This window comes from Callospermophilus lateralis, chromosome 3 (genome assembly GCF_048772815.1).
Source record: "Callospermophilus lateralis isolate mCalLat2 chromosome 3, mCalLat2.hap1, whole genome shotgun sequence".
In the NCBI taxonomy this organism is placed as follows: Eukaryota; Metazoa; Chordata; class Mammalia; order Rodentia; family Sciuridae; genus Callospermophilus; species Callospermophilus lateralis.
The window spans coordinates 143,117,125-143,133,080 of NC_135307.1; positions in this window are offsets into that span (position 1 = coordinate 143,117,125).

A 15,956-nucleotide genomic window follows, 5' to 3' on the forward strand; every position below is an offset into this window, starting at 1 on the left:
TGGTGCTGCCCATGCTTAGGGAGGGTCTACACTTTAGTTTTCTCTCCTGCATGCTAATCTTTCCCAGACTCACCCTCACTGACACACCCAAAAGCCTCTTAATCTTTATCATATAATAACCCAATCAAGTTGAAAATTCAAATTAACCATTATAGGTTTTTTTTTAATTTGGTGTTAAGTTTTTTAAGTTCTTTATATATCCTGGAGATTAATGCTTTATCTGAGGTGTAGATGGCAAAGATTTTTTTCCCATTCTATAGGCTTTCTCTTTATATTATTTATTGTTTCCTTTGCTGTGAAGAACTTTTTAGTTTGATAAAATTCAATTTATTGATTTGTTCTTTTACTGCTTGTCAGTCTTGTTGAGAAATTCAGTTCCTGAGCTGACATGATGGAGATTTGGGTCTACTTTTTCTTCTAATAAGCACAGGGCCTCTGGTCTAATGCCTAGGTCCTTGATCCACTTTGAGTTGAGTTTTGTGCAGGGCGAGAGATAGGAGTCTAATTTCATTTTATTTCATATGGGTTTCCAGTTTTCTCAGCACCTTTTGTTGAAGAGGTTACCTTTTCTTCAATGTATGTTTATGGAACCTTTGTGTGTTTGTCTCTGTGTCTTCTATACTGTACCATAGATCTTCTTGTCTGTTTTGTATCAATACCATGCTGTTTTTGTTACTATAGCTGTATAGTATTATTTAAGATCTGGTACTATGATGCTGCTGCTTCACTTTTCTCGCTGAGGATTACTTTAGCTATTCTGGGTCTCTTATTTTTCCAAACTAGTTTCCTGTTTGCTTTTTCTATTAAATGAAAAATGTCATCAGAAACTTAATAGAAATAAGAATCTTTGATTCTTTCATAGCATAAACTTCTATTTGCAGATAAGTCCATGCTTTTATTAATGCACTTAATTTTACAAAAAATAATTAGAGAGAATAATGGGCATATTCATATGTGCATAAAATACACTTTGGTAATATTTACACATGCCTTGACACATTTTAGAATTGGAAGAGACAATGCTACTTTCACAGTTAATAAACTCATTTACAGGAAGTATAGTCTTTGGAAATCTCTCCTTGTGTATATAGTACTTAATACTTGGGCTACATTCACAACACAGATTGGGATTGGGCAGTATTGAAGCAGGAAATCATGCTTTTAAAAATATTAGTCACCTGCTTCTCACTCTATGAGTGTTCTTTGCTGTTGTAAGTAGCTCTATTTGTATTTATTGACAGTACATGTTCTAGAGTTGGGTGTACATGTCTAGTTCTGGCATCTCTTAAGGAGTGGGCATCATTGCTTTAACCTGCTTGTGATATTTTCTAACTGGAATGGATGGCTGCTGATAGCATCTCAAAGAGCAATGTGACTTAAAGTTACTATTGAAGTTAGAAGTTCAATGTAATCAGAGAAGGGGAAAAAGAATGTTTATGAGAATTTCTCTTATTTAATTCAGGAAACATTTCAGAAGTTCAAACTTTGCCAATAACACTGACTTGGGAACTTGACATGAACTCCATATGCATAGTTGAATCATTTTAGATCATTTTACAAGAGTTCTTACTATGGCTTCTGTGAAACTCCTAAAAGACCTACACTCATATGTGTGAGTTAAATTATCTGTGAAAAGATGCCGAAGATTTCATTTAATTCTCAAATAAATGGATTATCCCTATCAAAAAAGGAGAGGTAGATTAAGAGCCATTAAAAACTTTTATCTGATATGTTTGCTTTATAAACAAGAAAAAAGAGACAGAAGACCATTTTAAGGCCAAAAGGCAGATGTACTCAGACAGAGTTTAGAGAAGAGCCTGAATCTGCATGTTCACACTGGAGATTTTTGAGAAACATTATTCTTTTCTGCAAAACGGGAGTAATTCTACTTGTCTGGTACACAAATTTATTTGAATATACTGGAGGTCCATGAAATATTCTTTAGAAGTCAGTCACCTTTATTATTTTCACTTGCATTATTTTGTAGGTGACTCCATTAAAACTGTTACTTAGATGTATTCTGTAGCTAAATTATAGGCTCTGCATTATCATTCTGAGTGTGTGAACAGCATCTTAAAGGGGCAGAGTAGTAAAATCCCAGGCACCTTTCTGGGGCAATATGTCAATAGCCTGTGTTGGAGATGATGATATATGATAAAGACAGAAGGAGAAGGCAGAGGAAGATAAAGACAGAAGTACAATTCATTATGTGGGAGAGTCATGTGAGACTGGAAGACTGAACACTGAGAGAATTTGGAGAGGGGGATGGATTAAGAGTAATTCATAGGCTTCCATATGAGTGAAGGCATAGAGGGATAGTGTCATCATTAAGAATGTGGTCCATCTGAAAGGAGGTAGTGTGTTTTCTTTCAAAATTATTTAGGCATGTGAAGATGCAGGTGTATTAATCAGGGTTCTTTATAGAAGCATAAGCAATAGGAAATATATTTATATTCAGAAGTGATGTGGGGGCAGAAATTTGTGTAATTTTCAGAGTCCAAAGTCCCCAGACCAGGACTTTAAGATCTGAGACAGGAGCAGATGGATGTCCTATCTTAAGAAGAAAAAGAGTTCAGTCTTCCTCCACCTGATTTTCTATTTAGATGATAATTAATTGGATCATGACTACTTATATTGGTGAAGGTGGATCTTCTTACCTCAATGTACTGACTCAAATGCTAACTCCTTTCAGAAACACCTTCACAGTCACACCCAGAAATAATACGAAATAAAAATTTACCAACTATCTGAGCATCTCTTAACATACTAAAGTTAACACATTAAATAATCATCACAATAACTATATTTTGCACCCAGCTTAGAGCCAAAAAAGCAAATTTACCATGTACAGGTGGAAGGTAAAGTTATTTGGGGGGCACAGTGGTTTTTTTCTGCACTAAAGTTTCAATTGTTTGAGCACTAGGACTCTCAACTCTTCATCATTGTTGTATCCCCAGTACATGAAGGAGTGCCTTGCACATAGTGGGCCCTAGTAGTTATCAACTGAATTAAGTTGATAAATGAACTGGGGAGAAAGGTGATTTTATGACAAATCACTGGACACCCCAACATTGATGACCTAAGTATTGTTTTGTAGTATTCCTCATCTACTCTACTGAAATCAATTCATTCAAAATACAGAGATTTGCTAATCTTGAAAGTTAGATGACTTTGTGTTCACAGAGTACAGAAACAACAAATCACTGATAGTGAAGTTTCAGGCATTGTGTAGCTTTAAACAGTATTAAGAATCTACTAGAAACAAAGGCGTTATAAGAGAGCACAGAACCTGTTTGCATATTGGTGCTTTCACTTGCAAATATTATAAATTATAGTTTTTCCTTACTTTTTCAGTGGGATGGTGCCAAAATAAAATTCCAAAGTAGGAATCATGTTGTCTCAGCTCTTGTTTGATTCTGAGAACATTGCAAAATAGCTCTCTGTACATGGTAGTTCCTTAATTAATACCTTTGTATCATCTGTTGAAGGATTTTAGGAGAAAGTACAGAAAAAAGATGGATTTAATTCATTGTAAAAATGCCATTCCTGCAATTACATACTTCATAGAATTAGTTCATGGAATTCAGGGTTTGATAAGACATATTTACAACCAACTCATGTTTAATGCTTCTCCAGATGATTGACCTCAAGCTCTGAAAAATGTATATATATGAATCCATAGGCAAGGGTCAGTATAAACACACAGTTTTCCTGGGAAATTGTTTGATTTTTCACATGGTATTAGGATTAATTGAAGAGATATCCATTTATTTCTGATTAACACATTTAAAAAAAGCAATCTATCATGTAAGAAACAGGGTACCAAGCCACCATGGGAATAGAAATTAAACACAAAAACAAATAATGTGTATGTGTGTGTGTGTGTGTGTGTGTTGTGTTTGGAAACGACAAGATGAATACCACGTAAAAATGTACTAAATAAGCTATCATTGAGGAAGGCACAAAGTACTGTAAGAACATTAGGAAGTAGTGATAAATTTTTCACCTGGATACAGACTCTAAGGCTAACAATTTCTTCTATGGCTTTTGTGTTAGCAATCAGTGTGTCCAATGGGATCCACAAAGAGCTACCTACTTTGTGAAAACACTTTTGTTCAACATTTTGTGCTCATCAACAATGTTTGAATGGAGCTTGGGAAACTTCATGGTGTGAGAAACACGGAAGTGGCTTATTCTGAAGACTGGTCATGACTGGAAGAGTGTCCAAGAAGGCTGATGATGCTCTGGTCCTTGGCGTAAGGGCTGAGTACCGAGATGTTTTCAGCTTATGAAAATTCATTAAATTTGAGTCTGTATTTTTGTAATTCTTCAATTAAAATGAAAAGCAAACAAACAAACAAAAGGATTCTGTTACGTACTGACTCTTTGACTCCCCTCCATTAATATATTGAAATCCTGGCCTGCAATGTGATGGTATTAGGAGTTGGGGGCTTTGGAAGTGAAGATGCTGTTGGGGTAGAGCCCTTATAGTGAGATTAGTCCCCTTATAAGGAAAATATCAAAGACCTTGTTGTGTCTCTCTGCTATCCCCCATGTGAAGTACATTGAAAACGCAGCCATTTGCAAACCAGGAAGTGGTCCCTCACCAAAACCAAATCTACCAGTCTCTGGTTCTTTGACTTTCCAGGTTCCAGAACTGTGAGAAATAAATATTTATTTTTATTCTACCTACTCCATGGTATTTTGTTATAGCAACTGTTTTAGTCAGCTCTTTTGCTACTGTGACTAAAAGACCCAACCAGAACAATGCTATAGGAGGAAAAGCTCATATTGGGGCTCATGGTTTCAGAGGTCTCAGTCCATAGACAGTTGGATCTATTTCTTGGGGCTTGAGATGAGGCAGAACATCATGGTAGAAGTGTGTGTTGGGGGAAATAGCTCACATGATGATTAGAAAGCAGAGAGAGACTGCACTCTCCAGATAAAAGATATATACACCAAAGGCATATCCCCAGGGATCCACCTCCTCTAGCCACACTCAATTTTCCTTCAGTTACCACTCAGTGAATCCCATCAGGGAGATCATTCACTGATTGGGTTAAGGCTCTTATAATGCAATCATTTCTCTTCTAAACCTTCTTGTATTTTCTCACACATGAGCTTTTGGGAGATACCTCACATCCAAACCATAACAGCAACTGACTAAGACAGACTCCTAAAGTTTTGTGTATGGATAAGATTCATCCCAATCAGGTTCAAAGTGCCATGGGCAGGATTCTTTCTGGAAAAGAGATCCACCTGTCGTTTGTACCTCCCTAAAATCATCCTGCAGCTTCACCCTGTTATCTTCCTGGACTCATTCAGGGCTACTTAATTATGTGCTTGATCCTGACTTACTATGGTTTCCTTTTCTGACCCATCCTCATTGTCTTAAGGGATAGGTATTTTCTTTCCCATGCACCTTTTACCATTTAGTCTCGGGTAGAATAGATGTTTTTCTTGCGGTGCATTGCTATGTAGCTCCCTAAACCCACCCATAATTAATCTAATGTCAGTAGATTATATCACTGCATACCTTCCTTTGTTCAGTTACCTAGAGATTCTTGGACCATAGACTCGTTATGTTCCTCTGGGATCAACTTCCAGCTCATGCCAACACCACTGTCATAGCTCTAGATGATTTCATTATCAATACAGATAACCCTTCTAGTACCTCAACCTCTCATTCTTTTTACTTCTGCTTCTTCAACAAGTGTCATTCTCAATTTAGCTTCTGCCACTCATTACGCCCATGGCTGAAACCTAGAGCTTGCCCTTGTTAATAGCAATAAGTCACATGTTACTCAATTTGGAACAGTCAATTCTCTGACCAGCATTTCCTCCCCCTTCCCTGAGTGCTCCTATTCCCATAACTGTCTTTCCACTGCACTAGAAGCTAAAAATCACTGACCTATTTCCTTTTGTCCCTCTTTAATCCTCCTCATGGTCTCTCTTCCCTGTACACAATATGCCCTCAGTTTCGTGGCATATCAGTATAGTCATTCTCTTCTATTATTCAACTCTTCTGTCTCTATTTTACTTAAACACGCTAATTGACAAAACCTTACCTTAGTCAATTCCACTTCCTTTTAATTTCACAAAAATACCCATGCCTTTTTATTAGTTGGAATTGTATTTCACCAAGATTTCTGGGTGTTATGTAACTTTTTGGTCATTATTTGATTTTTAACTAATGTGGTTTTTTTTTCTCTTATTCTGAGACTAGTGCTTTTCAAACTTCAATGCACATACTGGTCATTGGGGAATCCTGTTATAATACTGGTGCTCATTCAATATATCTGGGAGAATGGGCTGAAATTCTGCATTCTAAAGCAGTTCTAAGGTTTATCATTGCTGCAGTTCCATGGACAACATTTTAAGCAGAAAATTCCTAAGCTACATACTTCTTCTCTTTCCTGGAGTCTTTATTTTCTCCAATATTCATATGTAACTGATGGTTTGCTCCTTATTGTACTGAAAAATTTGAAGCAACCAGAGATTTCAAACACCATATCTATTTATTCTACTGCACCTATGTTCACACACTATGTTTCATTTTTTTTTAAACCCAAGATGTCCTGGCTGAGCTACTATCTGTGGCAACAAATAGTACTTGGTATCAAGTACAATAGAACTTGGTACCAAGTTCCATCTCTCTCACTAACCATACCCATCCACTACTTCAGATTTCTCCTCTTGTCCCTGCATCCTTATTTTTATTTTTATCTGTACTGATTAATTCCCATTGACATCCAAGCATGCAGTTATAACTCCGATTTTAAAAAATTTATAAAAGCAATTAATATAAGGATTATAAAATATTATAAGAAAAAGCAATATAATGCAATAATCTCTGATATCAACTTCTACCTGCAGCTAGTACCCATTGTTCTGCTCTCACTTATAGAAGAATGACTTAAAAAACTTGTCTATATTCATTGCTTCTATTTCACTTCATCCCATTCTCTCCTAAAGGCACTGTGATTGCTTTACCCTTCCCTCAGCCTGCAGCCACCAAAATTGCCCTGTGAGGTTACCAATGAGTCCCTGTTGCTAAACTCAATATAAAATTTTCAGTTATTATCATAACTGACTGAAGGGTTCCATTTTTACATGACAGAACATTTATTTTTCTTAAGAGTTGCTGCACTTTGCTTCCAAACCGTCATGTCCTCTTAGTTATTTATCCTTAGAGGGCGGTACTCCTCAGTCTCCTTTGCGGAATCTCTCTAGCCTCTTTGACTTTATAAGACTGAGAATTTTTTTCACGCTAATTGATTGAACTTCCACTTTTTTTCCTACTATGGTTATTTCCCAAAGACTGTAGAATGTATAGTAAATTATGCTATGGCATGTATGCATATATCACAATGAATTTTACTACTAAGTATAGTTACAAAACACTATAAAAGCATAATTAAAAAAATTAGAAAAACTAGGGATAACAGGAACATACCTCAACATTGTAAAAGCTATCTATGCTAAGTCCCAAGCCAACATCATTCTAAATGGAGAAAAATCAAAAGCATTCCCTCTAAAAACTGGAACAAGACAGGGATGCCCTCTTTCATCACTTCTATTTAACACAGTTCCTGAAACACTTGACAGAGCAATTAGACAGATGAAAGAAATTAAAGGAATATGGATAGGAAAAGAAGAATTCAAATTAGCACTATTTGCCAATGATATGATTCTGTACCTAGAAGATCCAAATAATCCAACCAGAAAACTTCCAGGACTAATAAATAAATTCAGCAAAGTAGCATGATACAATATCGAAACACGTAAATCAAAGGCATTCCTGTATATCAGTGAAAAATCCTCTGAAAGGGAAATGACAAAAACTACCCCATTTACAATAGTCTGAAAAAAACAAAATACCTGGGAGTCAACCTAACAAAAGAGGTGAAAGACGTCTACAATAAAAACTACAGAACACTAAAGAATGAAATTAAAGAAGACCTTAGAAGATGGAAAGATCTCCCCTGTTCTTGGATAGGCAGAATTAATATTGTCAAAATAACCATAAAACCAAAAGCACTATACAGATTTAATTCAATTCCAATCAAAATCCCAATGACATTCTTCATAGAAATAGAAAAAGCAGTCATGAAATTCATCTGGAAACATAAGAGACCCATAATAGCCAAAGCAATTCTTAGCAAGAAGCGTGAAGCAGGTGGCATCATTATACCAGACCATAAACTATACTACAGAGAAATAATAACAAAAACAGCAGGATATTGGCACCAAACAGACTGATAGGCCAACGGTACAGAATAGAGGACAGAGAGAGTAACTCACAAAATTATAGTTATCTCATATTAGGTAAAGGCATCTGAAATATATAATGGAGAAAAGATAGTCTCTTCAACAAATGATACTGGAAAAACTGGAAATTTATATGCAACAAAATGAAATAAAGACACTATCTCTCACCATGCAAAAACTTATCTCAAACTGGATCAAGGACCTATGGAGACCCTATGTCTAATAGAAGACAAAGTAGGCCCAAATCTCTATCATATCGAATTAGGCTCCTACTTCCTTAATAAGATACCTCTAGCGCAGGTATTAAAATCAAGAATTAATACATGGTATGGATTCAAATTAAAAATCTTCTTCTCAGTAAAAGAAACAATCAGTGAGGTGAATAGAGAGCTAACAGAATAGGAGCAAATTTATACCACTTGCATATCAGATAGAGACTAATCTCTAGGGTATATAAAGAACTCAAAAAGCTAAACACCAAAAAAAAAAATCAGTAAATGATTTTACTCAATCAGTAAATGGGCCAAGGAAATGAATAGACACTTCTCAGAAGAAGATGTACAATAAATTAACAAATATATAAAAAAATGTTTCAACATCTCTAGCAATTCGAGAAATGCAAATCAAAACTACTCTAAGAGAAGAAAAAAGGAATATAGACTCCCTCTAGGGATCACAGAGTATTTAAATTTTCTTGCTTTTATTTTAATTTATTTATTCTAAGTTGTTATACATGACAGCAAAATGCATTTCAATTCATAGTACACATACAGAGCACAATTTTTCTTTTATCTGGTTGGACTCAAATGATGTAGAGTCACATCATTTGTGTCTTCATACATGTACTTAAGATAATGATGTCCATCTTATTCCACTGTCTCTCTTATCCCCATCCCCATTCCTTTCTCCCCCCTCCCCTTTACTCTATCTAAAGTTCCTACATTCTTCCCATGCTCCCTGCCCCCATCCTCATTATGGATCAGCATCCACATATTAGAGAAAACATTCTGCATTTGTTTTGGGGGGATATATATATATATATATATATATATATATATATATATATATATATATATATATGTTTTACGTAGCATTATATTCTCCAACTCCACTCATTTACCTCCAAATGCCATGATTTTATTGTCTTAATGCTGAGTAGTATTCTATTGTGTATATATACCACATTTTCTTTATCCATTCATCTACTGAAGGGCATCTAGATTGGTTCCATAATTTAGCTATTGTGAATTGTGCTGCTATAAACATTGATGTGGCTACATCACTGTAGTATGCTGTTTTTAAATCCTTTGGGTATAAACTGATGAGTGGGATAGCTGGGTAAAATGAGGGTTCCATTTCAAGTTTTTCAAGGAATCTCCATACTGCTTCCCAGATTGGCTACACCAATTTGTAGTCCCATCAGCAACATATGAGTGTGCCTTTTTCCCCACATCCTCGCCAACACTTATTGTTGTTTGTATTCTTAATAGCTGCCATTCTGACTGGAGTGAGATGAAATTTTAGAGTAGTTTTGATTTGCATTTCTCTAATTGCTAGAGATGTTGAAACATTTTTTCATATATTTGTTGATGGATTGTATATCCTCTTCTGAAAAGTGTCTGTTCATTTCCTTGGTCAATTAATTAATTGGTTTATTTGTGTTTTTGTTTTTGTTTGTTTTTGTATTAAGATTTTTGATATATATATATAATAGAGATTAGTGCTCTATCAGATATGCTTGTGGGAAAAATTTGTTCCCATTCTGTATGGTCTCTATTTACCTCACTGATTTTTTTTTTCTTGCTGAGAAGAAGCTTATTAGTTTGAAACCATTCCATTTATTGATTCTTGATTTCATTTCTTGCCATATATGAGTCTTTAAGGAAATCAGGACCTAATCCAATATGATGAAGATTGGGCCTACTTTTTCTTGTATTAGGTCTCTGGTTTAATTCATAGGTCTTTGATCCACTTTGAGTTGAGTATTTGCATGGTGAGAGATAGTGTATTTTATTTTGTTGCAAATAAATTTCCAGTTTTCCCAGTATCATTTGTTGAAGAGGCTATCTTTTCTCCAATGCATGTTTTTGGCACCTTTATCTAATATAACTGTAATTTTGTGGATTAGTCTCTGTGTTCTCTATTATGTACCATTGGTCTACCAGTCTGTTTTGGTGCCAATACCATGCTGTTTTTGTTACTATTTCTCTGTAGTATAGTTTATCTGGTATAATAATGCCACCTGCTTCACTCTTCTTGCTAAGAATTACTTTAGCTATTCTGGGTTTCCTATTTCTTCAGATAAGTTTCACAACTGCTTTTTCTATGTCTCTGGGATTTTGATTGAAATTGCATTAACTCTCTATAGTGTTTTAGCTATTATGGTCATTTTGACAATATAAATTCTGCCTATCCAAGAACAAGGGAGATCTTTCCATCTTCTAAAGTCTTCTTTAATTTCTTTTTTTAATTTAATTTAATTTTTTTTATTAGCTACACTTGACATTACAATGATCTTGGCAATTCATACATTTGAATCATTGGGCTATAATTTCTCATTTTTCTAATTGTACAAATTGTAAAATCACACTGGTCATAGAGTCATCTATATACATACAGCAATCATAATGTCTATTTTATTCCTTAGTGTTCTGTAGTTTCTATTGTAGAGGTCTTTCACCTTTTTCATTAAGTTGATTCCCAAGTATTTTTTTTTAGACTATTGTAAATGGGGTAGTTTTTGTCATTTACCTTTCAGAGGATTTGTCACTGATATACAGAAATGCCTTTGATTTATGGGTGTTGATTTTATATTCTGCTACTTTGCTGAATTTATTTATTAGTTCTAGAAGTTTCTTGGTTGAATTTTTTGGATCTTCTAAAGATTGTCAAATATTGTTGGCAAATAGTGCTAATTTGAGTTCTTTTTTCCTATCCATATCCCTTTAATGTCTTTAATCTAATTGCTCTGGCCAGTGTTTCAAGAACTATGTTAAATAGAAGTGATGAAAGAGGACATCTCTGTCTTGTTTCAGTTTTTGGAGGGAATGCTTTCAATTTTTCTGTATTTAGAATAATGTTGACATGGGGCTTAGCATAGATTGCTTTACAATGTTGAGATATGTTTCTGTTATCACAAGTTTTTCTAGTGTTTTGAACATGAATGGTGCTGTATTTTGTTGAATGCTGTTTCTGCATCTATTGATTTGATCATATAATTCTTATCTGTAATTCTATTGATGTGATGAGTTACATTTATTTATTTCCCTATGTTATATGTTTCCCTATGTTGAACCAACCTTGCATCCCTGGGATGATACCCATTTGATTGTGATGTACCATCTTTTTGATATATTTTTGTATTCAATTTGCCAGAATTTTATTGAAAATTTTTGCATCTATTTTCACTAGAGATATTGATCTGATATTTCCTTTTTTTTATGTGTCTTTGTATGATTTTGAAATCAGCGTGATATTGGACTCATAGAATGAGTTTGTAAGTGTTTCCTCTTTTTCTATTTCATATAATAATTTGCAGAATATTGGTATTAGTTCTTCTTAGAAGGGTCTTGGAGAACTCAGCTATGTATCCATCCGGTCCTGGGCTTTTCTTGTTTGATAGGCTTCTGATGGCATTTTCTATTCCATTGTTTATAATTGATTTACCTTGTGTATATCATCCTGACTCAGTTTGGGTAAATCATATGACTCTAGAAATTTGTTGATGCCTTTGATATTTCTATTTTATTGGAATACAAATTTTTTAAATAATTTCTAATTATTTTATGCATTTCTGTAGTGTCCATCATGATATTTTCTTTTTCATCACCAATGTTAGTAATTTGAGTTTTCTCTCTCCTTCTCCTCATTAGCATGGCTAAAGGTTTATTAATTTTATTTATTTTTTCAAAGAACCAACTTTTTGTTTTATCAATTTTCAATTGTTTCTTTTGTTTTAATTTCACTGATTTCAGCTCTCATTTTGTTTATTTCCTGTCTTCTACTGTGTTTGGTGTTGATTTGTTCTTCTTTTTTCTAGGGCTTTGAGATGTAATGCTAAGTATTTATTTGTTGTCTTTTTCTTCTTTCAAGGAATTAACTCCATACAATGAACTTTCCTATTACTGCCTTCATAGTGTCCCAGAGATTTTGATATGTTGTGTCAGTATTTTCATTTACCTCTAAGAATTTTTAAATCTTCTCTTTGATGTATTTTGCAACCCAGTGTTCATTCAATAGCATATTATTTAGTCTACAGGTGATAGAGTAGCATTTAGCATTATTTTTTATTTTAGATTTCTAATTTTATTGTATTGTGATCTGATAGAATGCAGGGTAGTAGCTCTATTTTTTGTATTTGTTAAGAGTTGCTTTGTAGCATAATATATGGTATATTTTACAAAAGAATCCATGTGCTGCTGAGAAGAAAGTGAATTCACTGATTGATAGATAACATATATACACATATATATGTTATATATATATGCATATATGCATGCTGTTAAGTCTAAGTTATTGATTATATTATTGAGTTATATAGTTTCTTTGTTTAGCTTTTGTTTGGAAGATCCATCCAGTGATGAAAGAGATGTATTAAACTCACACAGAATTATTGGGTTGTGGTCTATTTGACTCTTAAATTTGGCAAAAGTTTGTTTGATGAACATAGATGCTCCATTGTTTGGGCATATATGTTTGTAATTATTATGTCTTGTTGAAATATGGTTCCCTAAAGTAGTATAAAATGTCCTTCTTTATCTTTTTTGATTTTCTTTGGCTTGAAGTATACTTTATTTGATATGATGATGGAAACCCCTTGCTTCTGCAGTTTACATGAGTGGTAATGTTTTTTCCAACCTTTTACCTTCAGTGTGTGGAGGTTGTTTCCTATGAGTCTCTTGAAGGCAGCATAGTGTTGGGTCTTATTTTTTTTAATCCAATCTGGCACTCAATGTCTTTTGATTGGTGAGTTTAGGCCATTATTATTCAGGGTCATTATTGAGACATGATTTGTTTTCCTGGTCATTTAGTTTATTTTTGGTATTTATCTTGACTTGGTTTCTCCTTTGATTAGTTTTTCCTTTAGTGTAATACCTGCCTTCACTGATTTTCATTGTTGTTTTTCATTTACTCCTCATGGAATACTTTGCCAAGGATATTTTGAAGTGCAGGCTTTCTACCTGTAATTTCTTTTAACTTTTGTTTATCATGGAATGTTTTTATTTCATCATCAAATCAGAAGCTTAATTTTGTCAGATATAAGATTCTTGGTTGGCATCCGTTTTCTTTCAGAGATTGGTATAAGTTGTTCCAGGATCTTCTAGCTTTCAGGGTCTGGGTTGAAAAATCTGTAGATATCCTAATTTGTTTCCCCTTATAAGTATTCTGATTCCTTTCTCTTGTGGCTTCTGAAATTCTCTCCTTATTCTCTGTGTTAGGCATTTTCATTATAATGTGCCTTGATGTAGATCTGTTGTGATTTTGTACATTTGGTGTCTTGTAAGCATCTTGAATTTGATTTTCTAATTCATTCTTCATGTTTGGAAAATTTTCTGATATTATTTCATTGAATAGATTATCTATTCCTTTGGTTTAGAACTCTATGCATTCCTCTATCCCAATAATTCTTAAATTTGGTCTTTTCATGTTAACCCCTAATTCTTGAATGTTCTGCTCATGGTTTTTTACCATCTTCACTGTGTTGTTAATGTTCTTTTAAAGATTATATATTTTGTCTTCATTGTCTGAGGTCCTGTGTTTCAAGTGATCTAATCCCTTGATGGTGCTTTCTATTGAGTTTTTAATTTGGTTTATTATTTCTCTTATTTCAAGGATTTCTGGGATTTTTTTGTTTGTTTGTTTCAAAACCTCTTTCTCTTTATTGAAGTAATCTTTTGCTTCCTTATTTGCTTATGTAGCTCTTTATTTAAATGATCTTTTGATGCCTGTATTTGTTCTCTTATATCATTCTTTAATTCACATAACTTTTAATTTGTACATCTGAAATCTTTCTCTGTCATTTCTTCTGTTGTGCTGGCCACAGATTGTTTAGAGCACTTTCTTCCCTTGTTTTTTCATGTTGTTCGTGTGTCTTTCCTTCTAGAACTGTGGATACAAAGAATTATAGTTTTATAAAAACTTATACTGTCCCTGCAGGGTTCCAATGCTTTTCCTTTAAGGGGGAGAACAATATTAACAGATCCCAATATAAATAATATACAATCTTAAATCAAATAGGAGCTATTAAGATGTTTATGGTTTTGTCACAATATACAGAAATGTTGAGTTCAATTATTATCCATAATATAAGCAGTAGGATTGCAAAAGTGTCTACAGTTTCTGGTCAAATAAACAGGGGTGAGGTGTAGGATGACATATTGAGGGGCTAGGAGATGAGAATATTGAATTATTAGATCTTAGGAAGCATGAACGAGAAATCTAAAGAAGTCAGTTGGTAGTAGGAGAAGAGAGAGAGAGTGATCTTGGGGAGACAAGTAAGTGGGAAGACAATAGAGTACAAAAAAATAAACAAACATGAATATTAAGAAAGTAAAAAAAAATATATAAAAATAGGGGATAAAGAATATACAACAGAACTGTAATATACTATTCTGACTTCCCAGTCCTCAGTAGCCAAATTCATACTGGGTTTCACAAATGTGGGGGGTGTGAGGGCAGGAGAAGAGAGAGGGGGGCAAAAAACCTCAAAGGATTATACAAAGATGATTTTTGTAAGAGATCAATATCTTTCCTGTTTCCCTTCTCATTCAATAGGTGGAGTTGTCTGTTGTTTGCTGGTATCTCCACCCTCAGGGAGGTGGAGGTTATAGGGTGGAGGGGTTGCTCTAGGGGGTGGAGATCCTGGAAGTGGAGAATAGCACTTGCTGTCCCAGTGAGAGACTGCACCCCAAGGATCTCCTTGGGGGCCTGATCGTGTGAGGTGGGTGCTTGGTCTTATCTCTTTATAGTTTCTGTAAACCTCACAATTCCCCGTCTCTAATTTAGTCTCTAAACTCTATTTCACTCCCTTCCTCCCTTTCTATTCCTCAGTCAAGGACCTCTCTCTCCAGAGGTCTTGTGGGCTGCAGTCTGGGGGCTACACACCTCTTGTGGAGAGCTGTTTTGTATTGGGCAGCTCAGGACCCGGTTTTGGGAGTTATAGACTGGCCACATAGCCACAAGCATTGTTCTGGGTTAGTGGCTGTATGGGAAAGGGGGGAATTGAGGACTATAGGTACCTTGATTTTGATTCTAAGTCCTACTTGGTGTTCCAAAGTGAGGGGTGCCCTAACTAAAGATGGTAACGAAGGTGTCCCAAGATGGAGGCAGCTGTCTTCAATAATGGTGTTTTGGGTTGGGTGGGACTGGGCAGTGGTGGGGGTGGTATGTTCAGGTATGCAGCTCTGTGGCATGCAGTGTTGCGGCTGGCAGCCATCTCCAGACCCTATGCAGTGTCTCCAGGTGCAGTCTACCACATGTAGGGAACTGTGGTGGTGGTTGCAATTTCCCAAGATGGAGGTAACTCGGGGACCCCACATTGATAGATGGGATGCCACATGGGACTGGCAGCTGGAATTCCTGTGCATGGGTAGTGGCTGGGTGTCCTGTGTGGGAGCAGCGGCCAGGATTTCTGAGTGGGTGGGCAGCCAGGAGTCCTGTGCAGATGCTGAAGCTGGTGTTGCTGT